Genomic DNA, 11,169 nt, shown 5'->3' with positions numbered 1-11,169 from the left:
CCGATGTTTTCAGTTACTGGTCAGAATGTTTACCCTGACAAAGGACTTTGTGAGTCTCATGCTCTGCCAGGGAGGAGGAGAAGCCGGGACGAAGCAGGGACAGGACACCTGACCCAAACTAGCCAAAGAGGTATTCCATACCTCAGCACGTCATGCCCAGGATGTAACTGGGAGTTACACAGAAAGGCATGTCCCTTTTCTCTGTCGGGCTCATTTCCGGCAGGCGGTATCGTATTCTCTTCCCTTGTTATTTCCCTTATCATTATTATTATTGGTGGTAGCAGTAGTGATTTGTGTTATACCTTAGTTACTGGACTGTTCTTATCTCAACCCGAGGGAATTTCTCATTCTTTCGATTCTCCTCCCCATCCCTCGGGGGGGGGGGGGGGGGGGGTAGACTGAGTGGTTCTGATTTACGGCCTGGGCTTAAACCACGACACCGACACAAAGCACTTCATATACATGACCTACAATCACTGTTGTTTAGCATTTCAAAAGTGGATTTCCATTAACAGGTATCAATTTATAAATTTACAAAAATAGGAAAACTATTAATGTATTTTTTTTTTACAGTGTCCATAATGTCTTTTTTTTTTTCTTTTTTTTTTAAACCAGAGCTGTTTTTTTATTGGTTTAGAATACTGCCTGAAGAGAAAAGATGCATTAACTTGTGAGTGCTAGTCCAGCTGCTCTGAGAAATGTCAGAGTAAGTAGTAAAAGAGAGCTTTTTGGCTGGCGTAAAATACAATAATTACCCTGCAGAAAGAGAGACATCAGTGAGGATTTAGTGCTAACTGCATGCAGTCATGGATATGTAAACACACATTCATATGCCTTTCACTGGTTACATAGCAACATTACCCATATGCATCTGAAACACTGCTCATGAGATATGAGACTCTCAGGAAAAGATGATTTTCTTGGTACTACACCAACTATTATTTAATCTGTAGTTATTGTAAAAGGCATTTGTATGTACAGGAGTGGAGGAGAAGGAAAAATAGTATAAAAAATGAAAAAGGAAGACAGCAATACTCAGAGACAATAAGGATTCCTAACTGTACCAGGTGTAGTAGCCCCTAGATAGATTGATGACATTATATATCTGTATGTGTGTGAGGCAGTTATTTGGCATGTAATCATTAGCAAACCTATTTGTAAGGAGCGGAAACAGCCACCAGTTTTAAAGGAAATAATATTCAACAGTGATGTATGCCACTGTGGCATTTGCAGTTCCACAGTGCCTTGGTGGCTGACAATTCTTCCTTCATGGTCTGGGTTATGTTTTGGAATGGAGGATCTTCTAAATCACAAATTTTGTATAAACAATCTCCAAAAATACACCTGTGCTCAGATACAGCACCAAACTCCAAGAACTTCAATAGGATTGTAATGCAGGAAATGCAGAATTTGTCCCAAAGCTTATCAATGTAGTTGCAAAACATACCACACCTTGCCCTTCCCCTACATATGTATGTTTGTCACTATGTCCACTGCACTGAAGGCTGTGCCAAAGTAGCAGTTTAATTACAACCGACCACCACACTTTTTGGCAGTAACCAACCTTTGTATATTCAGTGCATTAATGGTTTCACTGAAACGGGTTCATTTTTCATTGCAGGAATATTGTTCCACTACTCCAGAGGCAGATTGAGATGCTGTGGATATAGCCTCCTCTATTTCGGTTTGACAAGAAAATGCCAAAGCTAAACCATCCACAGTCTTCATAGCAATTAAACCTGGCACAGGTGCAGTAACATTCTTTTCTTGCTTTTGGGACTAATCCTGATGGTATTGATGTGTCTGTTTCTCATTTCAGCATTTTGCGCTTGCTAATCTTCTCAGAAGACAGCCTAGGGCATCGATGTTTTTCTTTTTTCAGCAGTTTCCTGAACTGGGCACGTGTTAAAAAATCGTAGAATCATAGAATAGTAAAGGTTGGAAAGAACCTTAAGATCATCTAGTTCCAACCCCCTTGCCATGGGCAGGGACACCCCACACTAAACCATGTCACCCAAGGCTTTGTCCAATCTGGCCTTGAACACTACCAAGGATGGAGCATTCACAACTTCCTTGAGCAACCCGTTCCAGTGCCTCACCACCCTCTCAGTAAAGAATTTCTTCCTTATATCTAATCTACACTTCCCCTGTTTAAGTAAGTTTTAACCCATTACTCCTTGTCCTATCACTATAGTCCCTAATGAAGAGTCCTTCCCCAGCATCTTTGTAGGCCCCCTTCAGATACTGGAAGGCTGCTATGCGGTCTCCAAGCAGCCTTCTCTTCTCCAGGTTGAACAGCGCCAACTTTCTCTGCTTGTCTTCATATGGGAGGTGCTCCAGTTCCTTGTGGCCCTCCTCTGGACTTGTTCCAACAGTTCCATGTCCTTTTTATGTTGAGGACACCAGAACTGTACACAATACTCCAAGTGAGGTCTCACGACTGCAGAGTCGAGGGGCAGGATCACCTTCTTCAACCTGTTGGTCACACTCCTTTCGATGCAGCCCAGGATACGGTTGGCTTTCTGGGCTGCCAGTGCACACTGAAGCCGGCTCATGTTAAGTTTCTTATCAACCAAATGAATCCCTTCTTTGCCCAACCTGTAACTCTGCCTGGGATTGCTCCGACTCAGGTGTAGGACCTTGCACTTGTCATGGTTAAACTTCATAAGATTGGCATCAACCCACCTCAACAAGCATGTCAAGGTCTCTCTGGATGGCATTCCTTCCATCCAGCTTATTAGCCGAAACACACAGCTTGGTGTCATCAGCAAACTTGCTGAGGGCGCACTCAATCCCTCTGTCTATGTCGCCAACAAAATGTTGAACAAGTCCGGTCCCAACACCGATCCCTGAGGGACACCACTTGCTACTGGTCTCCAGCTGGACATCGAGCTGTTGACCACAACTCTTTCTTTGCATGCAGTCATTCAGCCAGTTCTTTAGCCTCCGAGTGGTCCATCTGTCAAATTGGTGTCTCTCCACTTTATAGACAATGGTGACATGTGGTGACATGTGGGACGGTCGAACTTTGCACAAGTCCAGGTAGATGACATCAACTGCTCTACCCCTGTCCTTCAGTTCCGTAGCCACATCATAGAAGGCCACCAAATTGGTCAGGCAGGATTTCCCCTTAGTGAAGCCATGCTGGCTGTCACCAACCACCTCCTTGTTTTTCATGTGCCTTAACGTGTTTTCCAGGAGAATCTGCTCCAAGATTTTGCCAGGCAGGGAGGTGAGACTGACTGGTCTGTAGTTCCCTCGGTCATCCATTTTCCCCTTCTTGAAAATGGGGGTTATATTTCCCTTTTTCCAGTCGTCGGGAACTTCACCTGACTGCCATGATTCTTCAAATATGATGGACAGCGTCTTAGCAACTTCATTTGCCAGATCTTTCAGGACCCAGAGATGGATTTCATCAGGTCCCATGGACTTGCACACGTTCAGGTTCTTAAGATGGTCTCAAACCAGATCCTCTCCTATTGTGGGACTAAGATCTTCATTCTCACAGTGCCTGCGTCTGCCTTCCAAGACTTGGGTGGTGTGGTCAGAGCATTTGCCAGAGAAGACTGAGGCAAAGAAGTCATTAAGAACTTCAGCCTTCTCCAAATCCAGGGTAGCCAGTTCTCCTGATAGCTTCCGGAGAGGGCCCATGTTGTCCCTAGTCTGTCTTTTATTCGCAGTGTACCTATAAAATCCCTTCCTGTTATCTTTCACATCCCTAGCCAAGTTTAAAAATGTCCATGAGCCTTCTACAGATACAGATGGTTCAGGACATTTAGGATAGTAATGAGTGTCAGACATGTGCTTGAAAGAGCCTGTGGGAATGAGATGTACTGTATAATTTTCATCTGTTCAGTGGAAGTCACAGGGATAAACTCACAAATTCTTGTAACTCTCATGTGAACGTGGGGGCTCCATATTACACTGTTAGCACATGGGAAGACAAGAATGGGAAAAGAAGCTTTCCTGTCCTACTCTATTTGAAGAACAGAAGCTTTAAACAGTTGTGGGGTTTTTTGGTTCCCACCCCCTGTAAAAAAATTGAACAAACCCCCATTGCCCTCCAAAACATCCATGAGTCTCAAAAGTCAAGAAATTCATCTAGGGATGCATGAGGAAGAAATACAAGCTCCTGAATAGCTCTTCTACAATAGATGATTCTCTGGAACCGGAACTGCTCTCCAGCAACTGAGAGAATTTATTATATATCTTCTTTTCTGCAAAACTTGGGTGTTTTGACATCAGGAAATTTTCTACCAAACACTTGGCTGCAGTGAAAGGTGCATTGACATGAGGGGATTCACACTGCTTTTATCTGCTGTGAAATCAAAACTATCTGTGGGGTTTCAGTGAGGTCCTCCATAATTTAGAATTTCATTTACTTGGAAAAAAAAAAAAAGCAAGTTTGAAGTTCCAACTGCTGGATTAGTCTAAAGATTCAGCTTCATTTGATGGCCTGCTTTACAACTGCAGTAGCAACATGTAGTGGACCTATTCTGGTCTCTGAAAGATTAAAGAAGATCGGGCCTATCAAGCCTTTGCAGAAATCCATGTGACAATAAGAGCATGTTCAGCAAATCTCGCTCTTCTTCCTCTGTAGCCCTTGTTCAGCAAAATAAGTGTATCTATGAGCACTTCAAACAGTAATTTGTGGATACTGAACGACAAAGATTATAGATTATATTGAAGATTTTAGAAGTATAATTGTTTTGAATTTGAAGAAAAGAATAAACTGGATTACAAGAAGAATGCCTAATATCTTGCCATTATTTTATTAAAGCAGTCAGTTGTAGTATTTCCAAAAACACAAGAGAGCTGTAGATCCATAGAATTAAAAACAAACAAAAAATCACAACACTTCTTACAGTAATTTTTGTGCTTATTTTCTTGCTTTTTAGCCTAGACTATTTTAGAATGAAATCTTCTAAATAGGTTACTAGTCATTCTAATTTGCACGAAAGATGCACAGCTACCTTGGTAATGAGCAGTAGGTAGCAACTCCATTTTTCTAATGAACATTCCTGATCTGACACCATTTCACCAATAAAAAATGATTAGCACTTGATAAGAGACCTGATACTAGAATATACAATCGTATATGACATTGGTGCATCAATTGTTTTGCTGATACTGAACAGTTCATGAATGCTGGTGCCTATTGCCTCAAAAAACAGACAATTCCTTTGTTATTTCATAGCTGTTGTGATAAGGATTTGGGATTCAATAGGACCACACTGATTTCTCCAGTAGCTTTAAAGAACACACTCACCTTTCTCTTCAGGTCTCAACATCAAATTGCTAATCTAATTAACATCCGTAACAATTTAAATAATAAATTGACTCAACTGTTCTTAGAGCCCCATGGAACCTACTTAAGTTACTTTCCAACACTGCTGTAAATCAAAAAAAGAAAGGCTAAGGTCGCTGTGTTTGCTGTACACTTCAGCTTGGGATACTGATTGCTTTACCAAGTGCTCACTGAGGTTGTTTTTATAATTTGCTAAGGAATACTTCACTTCTCGGTCCAAGATTTTAATTTGTATCCTCACCTGACTTGCGAGGTAATCTCTAGCTTGAACATAATATGCATAAATTTCAAAACAACAAAAAAACCAATTCAGGAAAAGTACTTGCAAATGACAAAGTGGACAGCAAAGGCTTAACGTAACTGGTAGAAAAACATGGATTTCTTTGGTGTTTTGCATTTAAGGTTTCCATTAAAGCTGGCACAATTTCCATACTTACAGGGAGTATTATGGTCATATTCTTTGACAGGAAAGTAAAAACTTGGACAAAATTTTCAGAAGAAGTTTCTGTTGAGAAAGTGACACAGCAAAGCAAAGCAAGTGGATCAAAATATTATTGGCTTTGATTGATAGAATGTGGTGGAAAAGCAGGAGGAGGGAGCATAACCAGGCCCAGGGCAGGATAAGTCTTCAAAACAGAGGACATGCCTGTGTTAGCATCATTGACCTGAATGGTACCGTTCCTCTGCTCAGGGCGGGGGTGAAGTGATTCCCTCAAGGAATCAAGAGATGTAACAGTACATGAATCTCTCACATGGAGTTTTGGGTAGGTCTGGGTAATGATGCATACTGTATTTTAAACAATAACGTGTTGCACCAAGTGTCTGGAAAGCATCAGATCCCAGTTGTGCAAGTTATGTCACAAAGCAATTTCTAAATTAATGTAAAAAATTACAGTGAAAAATGGTTATCATTCACCATAGATATTAGATTCCCAAATAGCACACTTTTAATGTTTTATACCACTAAAACCTCGATTGGTTTTACCTGTCTTACTTTTGTTCTGCTTTCATTGAACACGTAGATTTTGGATAAGATTAGCATAGTCAGGAGTCAATGCAAGGTGAAAGTGTTGGTAAGTTTTACTCAAGCCTCCTGTTTGGGGAGTGATTTTTTCTTAGAAAGTTTTCACTTATTTGTAGACAAGATGCTCACAGTTGACAAAACCTAAGGAGATTATGAAATCAAGGGAGTCTGATGTAGTCCTGTGAGTTTGTACACGTGTGGTAAGTTTTCTTCCAGTAACACAATTCTGCACAAGAAGTAGTAAGTCTGGAAATTGAACTGAATATATTTGGTCATTCCCATGGTTTTTTTTATGAAAATGTAGAAGTCTATAAAATACATCCTCTCTATCTGGTACCCTTTGTGCAAATACCTTTCAAACTACCTTTCCAGGACCATCTTACTCCTAGTGAGTAATCTCAAACTTTGTTGCTTTACTGTGTATGTGCTTGTTTTCATCTATAAAATATCCCTAGATATTTCTTGGTCCTTTTTTAGCCCTCAGTGATTCCTTTTACTAGCTTTATTTTTATGGTATATATCTGGAAGCAACCATTATATTTTGGTTTGCATGCTTGCTTATAGTGTCCCTACTAAAAGTTGTATACAGATATTGCAGAGTCAATACATGATTTTATTTATTTCTGTATTAATTACTAATCTTTTCTTTCCTCGAATGGATCACATACTACAGATATTATTTCTGAACTAAAGGACATAAATCCAGGCCTTACCCAATATTTTTACATATGTCAGACATGGAAGAGATTTTACTTCAGGCTTACAAATTCTTCTTGAATTTAGAACTGAAAGGACAGCATAGGATTCATAAATGATGTTGATCTAGGTTTGAGATGATTCTGCTTCTGCTGCTATGATGTAAGCACAATCATGTTATCTTTTGAATTTGAAAAGCATACAACACTACGTGAATGTGATTCTGATTTGGATGTGGGGATGTACTATAACAGACTTTTTATTTTTGTCCTCAGTATGTAAATGGATTTTCCTAAGTGTAAAATTTAGCTCAGTATTTTTCAGAGAACCCAGTTACCTCAAAGGTTTTTGTTATTTAAACTGACATATTTTATAATTTTGGGGCATATGTTTTCTATTAGCCTGGTTATTAATTTCCAATTTTCATAGAGTCTATCAAATGTAAATAGGCACCAGATATTATTTTTCTATTCCCCTATGTCCAAACAAATTATAATTTAATGAATAACGTGCCAGTTCTAATTGGAGTGGAGAAGAACTGAAGATCAGATTTATCAGCTGTGGTGACACTGCCTACTGCCACCCAGTGGGTTTTGTGAAAAAAAAAAATGAAATTTCAGCGTGTCCCACGTTTCCAAAATACCTCGTAAAACTTTCCACAGCCAGCTGTGACTCCAAGCCCATCACAGATACAGCTGTGGAGTGAGTGGGATATACCACAATCTCCTTCATCTCTGGAGGACTTTCACTTACTGTCTGAGCAGCTCACCATGTTGAATTACAAAGCAACTCTCAGGCTGCAGGGTACTGTGAGGTGACGGGATTGCACCAGCTGCTCTTCCAGCAAAGCTAACGGGAGCTAGTGTGGCTAAGGCAGAGCTCTGTTGAGCAGTCGGCAAAAGCTCGGGGCTCCTGCAGTGGTCCCACTCTGTGCCCTCCTTCAAGGGCTCTGATGGAAAACCACAGATCAGCCCTTTGGGCTTGTAACTGGATACAATCAACCTGGGAGAGTGAAAGATGGGGCAGAAAAAGTCAGCCAAGCTATCAGGGTAAGCACATCAAACCTCTGTTGAGACTGCTGGTTTAGGAATAATACCACACCTGAAATACACACTCCTAAGTTTCTCTTCCAGTTTCTGGAAGTAATGGTTATTTCAGAAGAAATCAATAAATGTCAGTGTGCATAAAATAGGGGACAGACCAAATAAAAGTATTTCAGTATTAAAAGAAATTAATTTTGTGCAACATACATTTGAATTACAGTATTATTAAATTTCATTAAGCTAAAGTGATATATTTAACTCAGACTTCAGAGTGCTAATTTCACAGTCCCCTCCAAGCTGTTCCTGCAAAGGTGTTAGGGATAATTAGCTGCCATTTTCTCAGTAATTTGGAATCTGCCATTAATCAAAATGCAGGGCCTGAATGATTGTAGAAAACAGTAACACTTAGTTTATTATGTAGCACATTCTAATTCTGGTTGTTTTATGATGGGATCAGCTACGCTTTTCCCCCATAATTTATTATGCCTACCCTTCAGCCAATTAGTTTTTCTCACTTTAACTTAAAACCTGGTGAGTTTGTTATATATATGCGTAAGGTTGCTTGTCAGTTATATTGGTTTGAGACCTGCAGGACTGCATGTGTTTAAGCAATTAGAAACCTGGTATTGTCCAGAAACATGGCAACTTTGCTTTCTTAAAGCAATGGTTTATCTTTAAAAAATAGGAATGGAAAAATGAGAGCAATGAGAAAACTCTGTTTGTCACAGCTACAAGTGCCTGGCACAGAGAGACACCCAGAGCTGGCTGCTGTTACACTGCCCAGGGACAAGTTTTGGAGTCCAGGTCTACAGTCACTTGGTTGTGGTACGTGGATACAGCCATGCTTCCAGATCACACATGCAGAACCAAATTAGTCACTACATCATCATCACACATTGTGATGATGATGAAGCAGAGATATTTTATCTTCCTATTAAAAATGTAACTTGGAGGCAGTATTTTCACTGAAGTTCTTATTTACTTTTGGATCTTTATTCTGGAGCTTTGGCATATATTGATGTAACAGCTAGTCTCACAGGGAAGGAGATTTTTAAACTGTAGCCAGTTACATGACTAGTTTGCTGTATGCTACTTGCATGAATAACAGCAGTAAGTCTCCAGGATGGCCTGATAGGATAGTTGTCGTTGACTAAGTCCATTTTTGCTTCCTAGCCACCTAAACCTGCATCTGGAAATCCTTCTCTAATTTCACAGCTGTGGTGCTGAAACATATACCAGGATGTAGTGAAGTTTAATCAGCATTAATAAAGAAGAAAAGTCCAAAGCAAACCACACTTTGACAAGATAATTACCAATGTAAGGCCATGAAAAGGACAATACTGAAAGACTCCTGCTGTTGCTGAATGTTGGTAGAGGTTAATATCCCAGTTTGATAGGATTAATGCTGACTGGACAGTATGAAGATGTGTTAAACATCCACAGCACTACAACCACTTATTTATTTAACACAATTACAATTTCAAAATCTCTACTGCTGGAAACTTATTCCTAGCCTGTGTTACTAACCCATCTCTATGCTCACAAAACCAGGCCTTTATAATTAAAAATAGCTCTCAGGTGGAGCCTGTGCTCTTATTCTGCCACTGTGATAAGAGATGCCTTGGTCAAATGCATTCAGAAGTCCTGTTTTAGGCTGGGTTTTTTCCATTGTTTCTGGTTTATAAGGGGCTGGTTAATGCATTTAGCAAGCCTACAGAATAGTCCTTTACAGTTAATTTACACTATACTAGTACTACCGCTGCCCTCTACTGAGAGCAGAATCCATTCTCAGCTACAGGATGGGGTTTGTGGTTTAGTTCCCACCAGCTACTGCTTTCTCTTGCTGACCTGTAGTGTACAAAAGACAGTTCTTGGTGGGGTCACAGTCCTCAGTTAAGAGAGGCCTAGATCATAGTAGCACAACACAGTATACTGACAGGTGGGAGATCTGAGTATGTGTACAAAGTGAAGGTTTTGTGCACAAAGCAGACCTCCCAGCAGCTAATTTTAGTTAGTAATAAATAATAATAAATAATAATAAATAATAATAAATAATAATAAAAATAAATATAATAAAAATAATTATATATTAATATATATATATAATTATATATTATATATATATAAAAAATAAATTATTTATTTTAAATATATATATTTTTATATATTTTTTTTATATTATATTTATATTTATATATATATTTTTTATATTATATATTTTTATATATATATATTTTATATATATAAATTATATATATAAAAAAATATATATAATTATATATTATATATAAAAATAATAATAAAAATAATAAATAATAATAAATAATAATAAAAATAAATAATTTTAGTTACTTCAGTTTGTAGATGGCATCACTAAATGTAACACTGTGAGGACACACAATAGAAAACAGAGGATCAAAACCAACTCCCTGACGTGAAATAAATGTTGTTTTAAAGATGTATTATATTCCTTTTGACTCATGTATCCTGTTTGGATACTGGGTAGTCATAATGACCTTTCAAAGTATCTGTGAGCGCTTGATTTGGCACAAATCTGGCAAGATAAATTGAATTCTCATTTCCCAGGGAACCTAAAGAGAGGTGATATTGAAAGAAGTGACACAAAATGGATATTTCATATCATTTTACATAAATTCTGGATACACACAAGAAGTTGCAGTATTACCCTAGCAATGGTTGCAGTCAGTGATAGTAGTCAAAAAATGGCAACTAGTATTTCAGTTTATCTCACATGGCACAGAGTCATAAGATTCTCAATAAGACCACACTATCTTAATACATTTTTTTCTTAAAAAAAAACAAACAAACAAACAAAGAACCAAATCCAAACAAAACCCAAACAAACAGTGCCAACACATATTTCTGTTTCTTGGTTCCAAAAATATAAAATAATATAGAAAAGGGGAAGAAAGGGTCTTGTATTTCTTTTAGGCTGAAAGAGAAACATACAGGAAAATGAAGTAACAGAGAAATTTAGAGAAAAGGAAAACTTAGGAACAGATGTTGCTGTTTATTTTTATTTCTCTCCTCCTCTCCCTGTGATTATAATAAATTATCTCCTTTTGTAATGATTAGGG

This window comes from Psittacula echo, assembly GCF_963264785.1.
Source record: "Psittacula echo genome assembly, chromosome: 2".
NCBI classification, from domain to species: domain Eukaryota; kingdom Metazoa; phylum Chordata; class Aves; order Psittaciformes; family Psittacidae; genus Psittacula; species Psittacula echo.
This window is presented reverse-complemented; position numbering follows the sequence as displayed.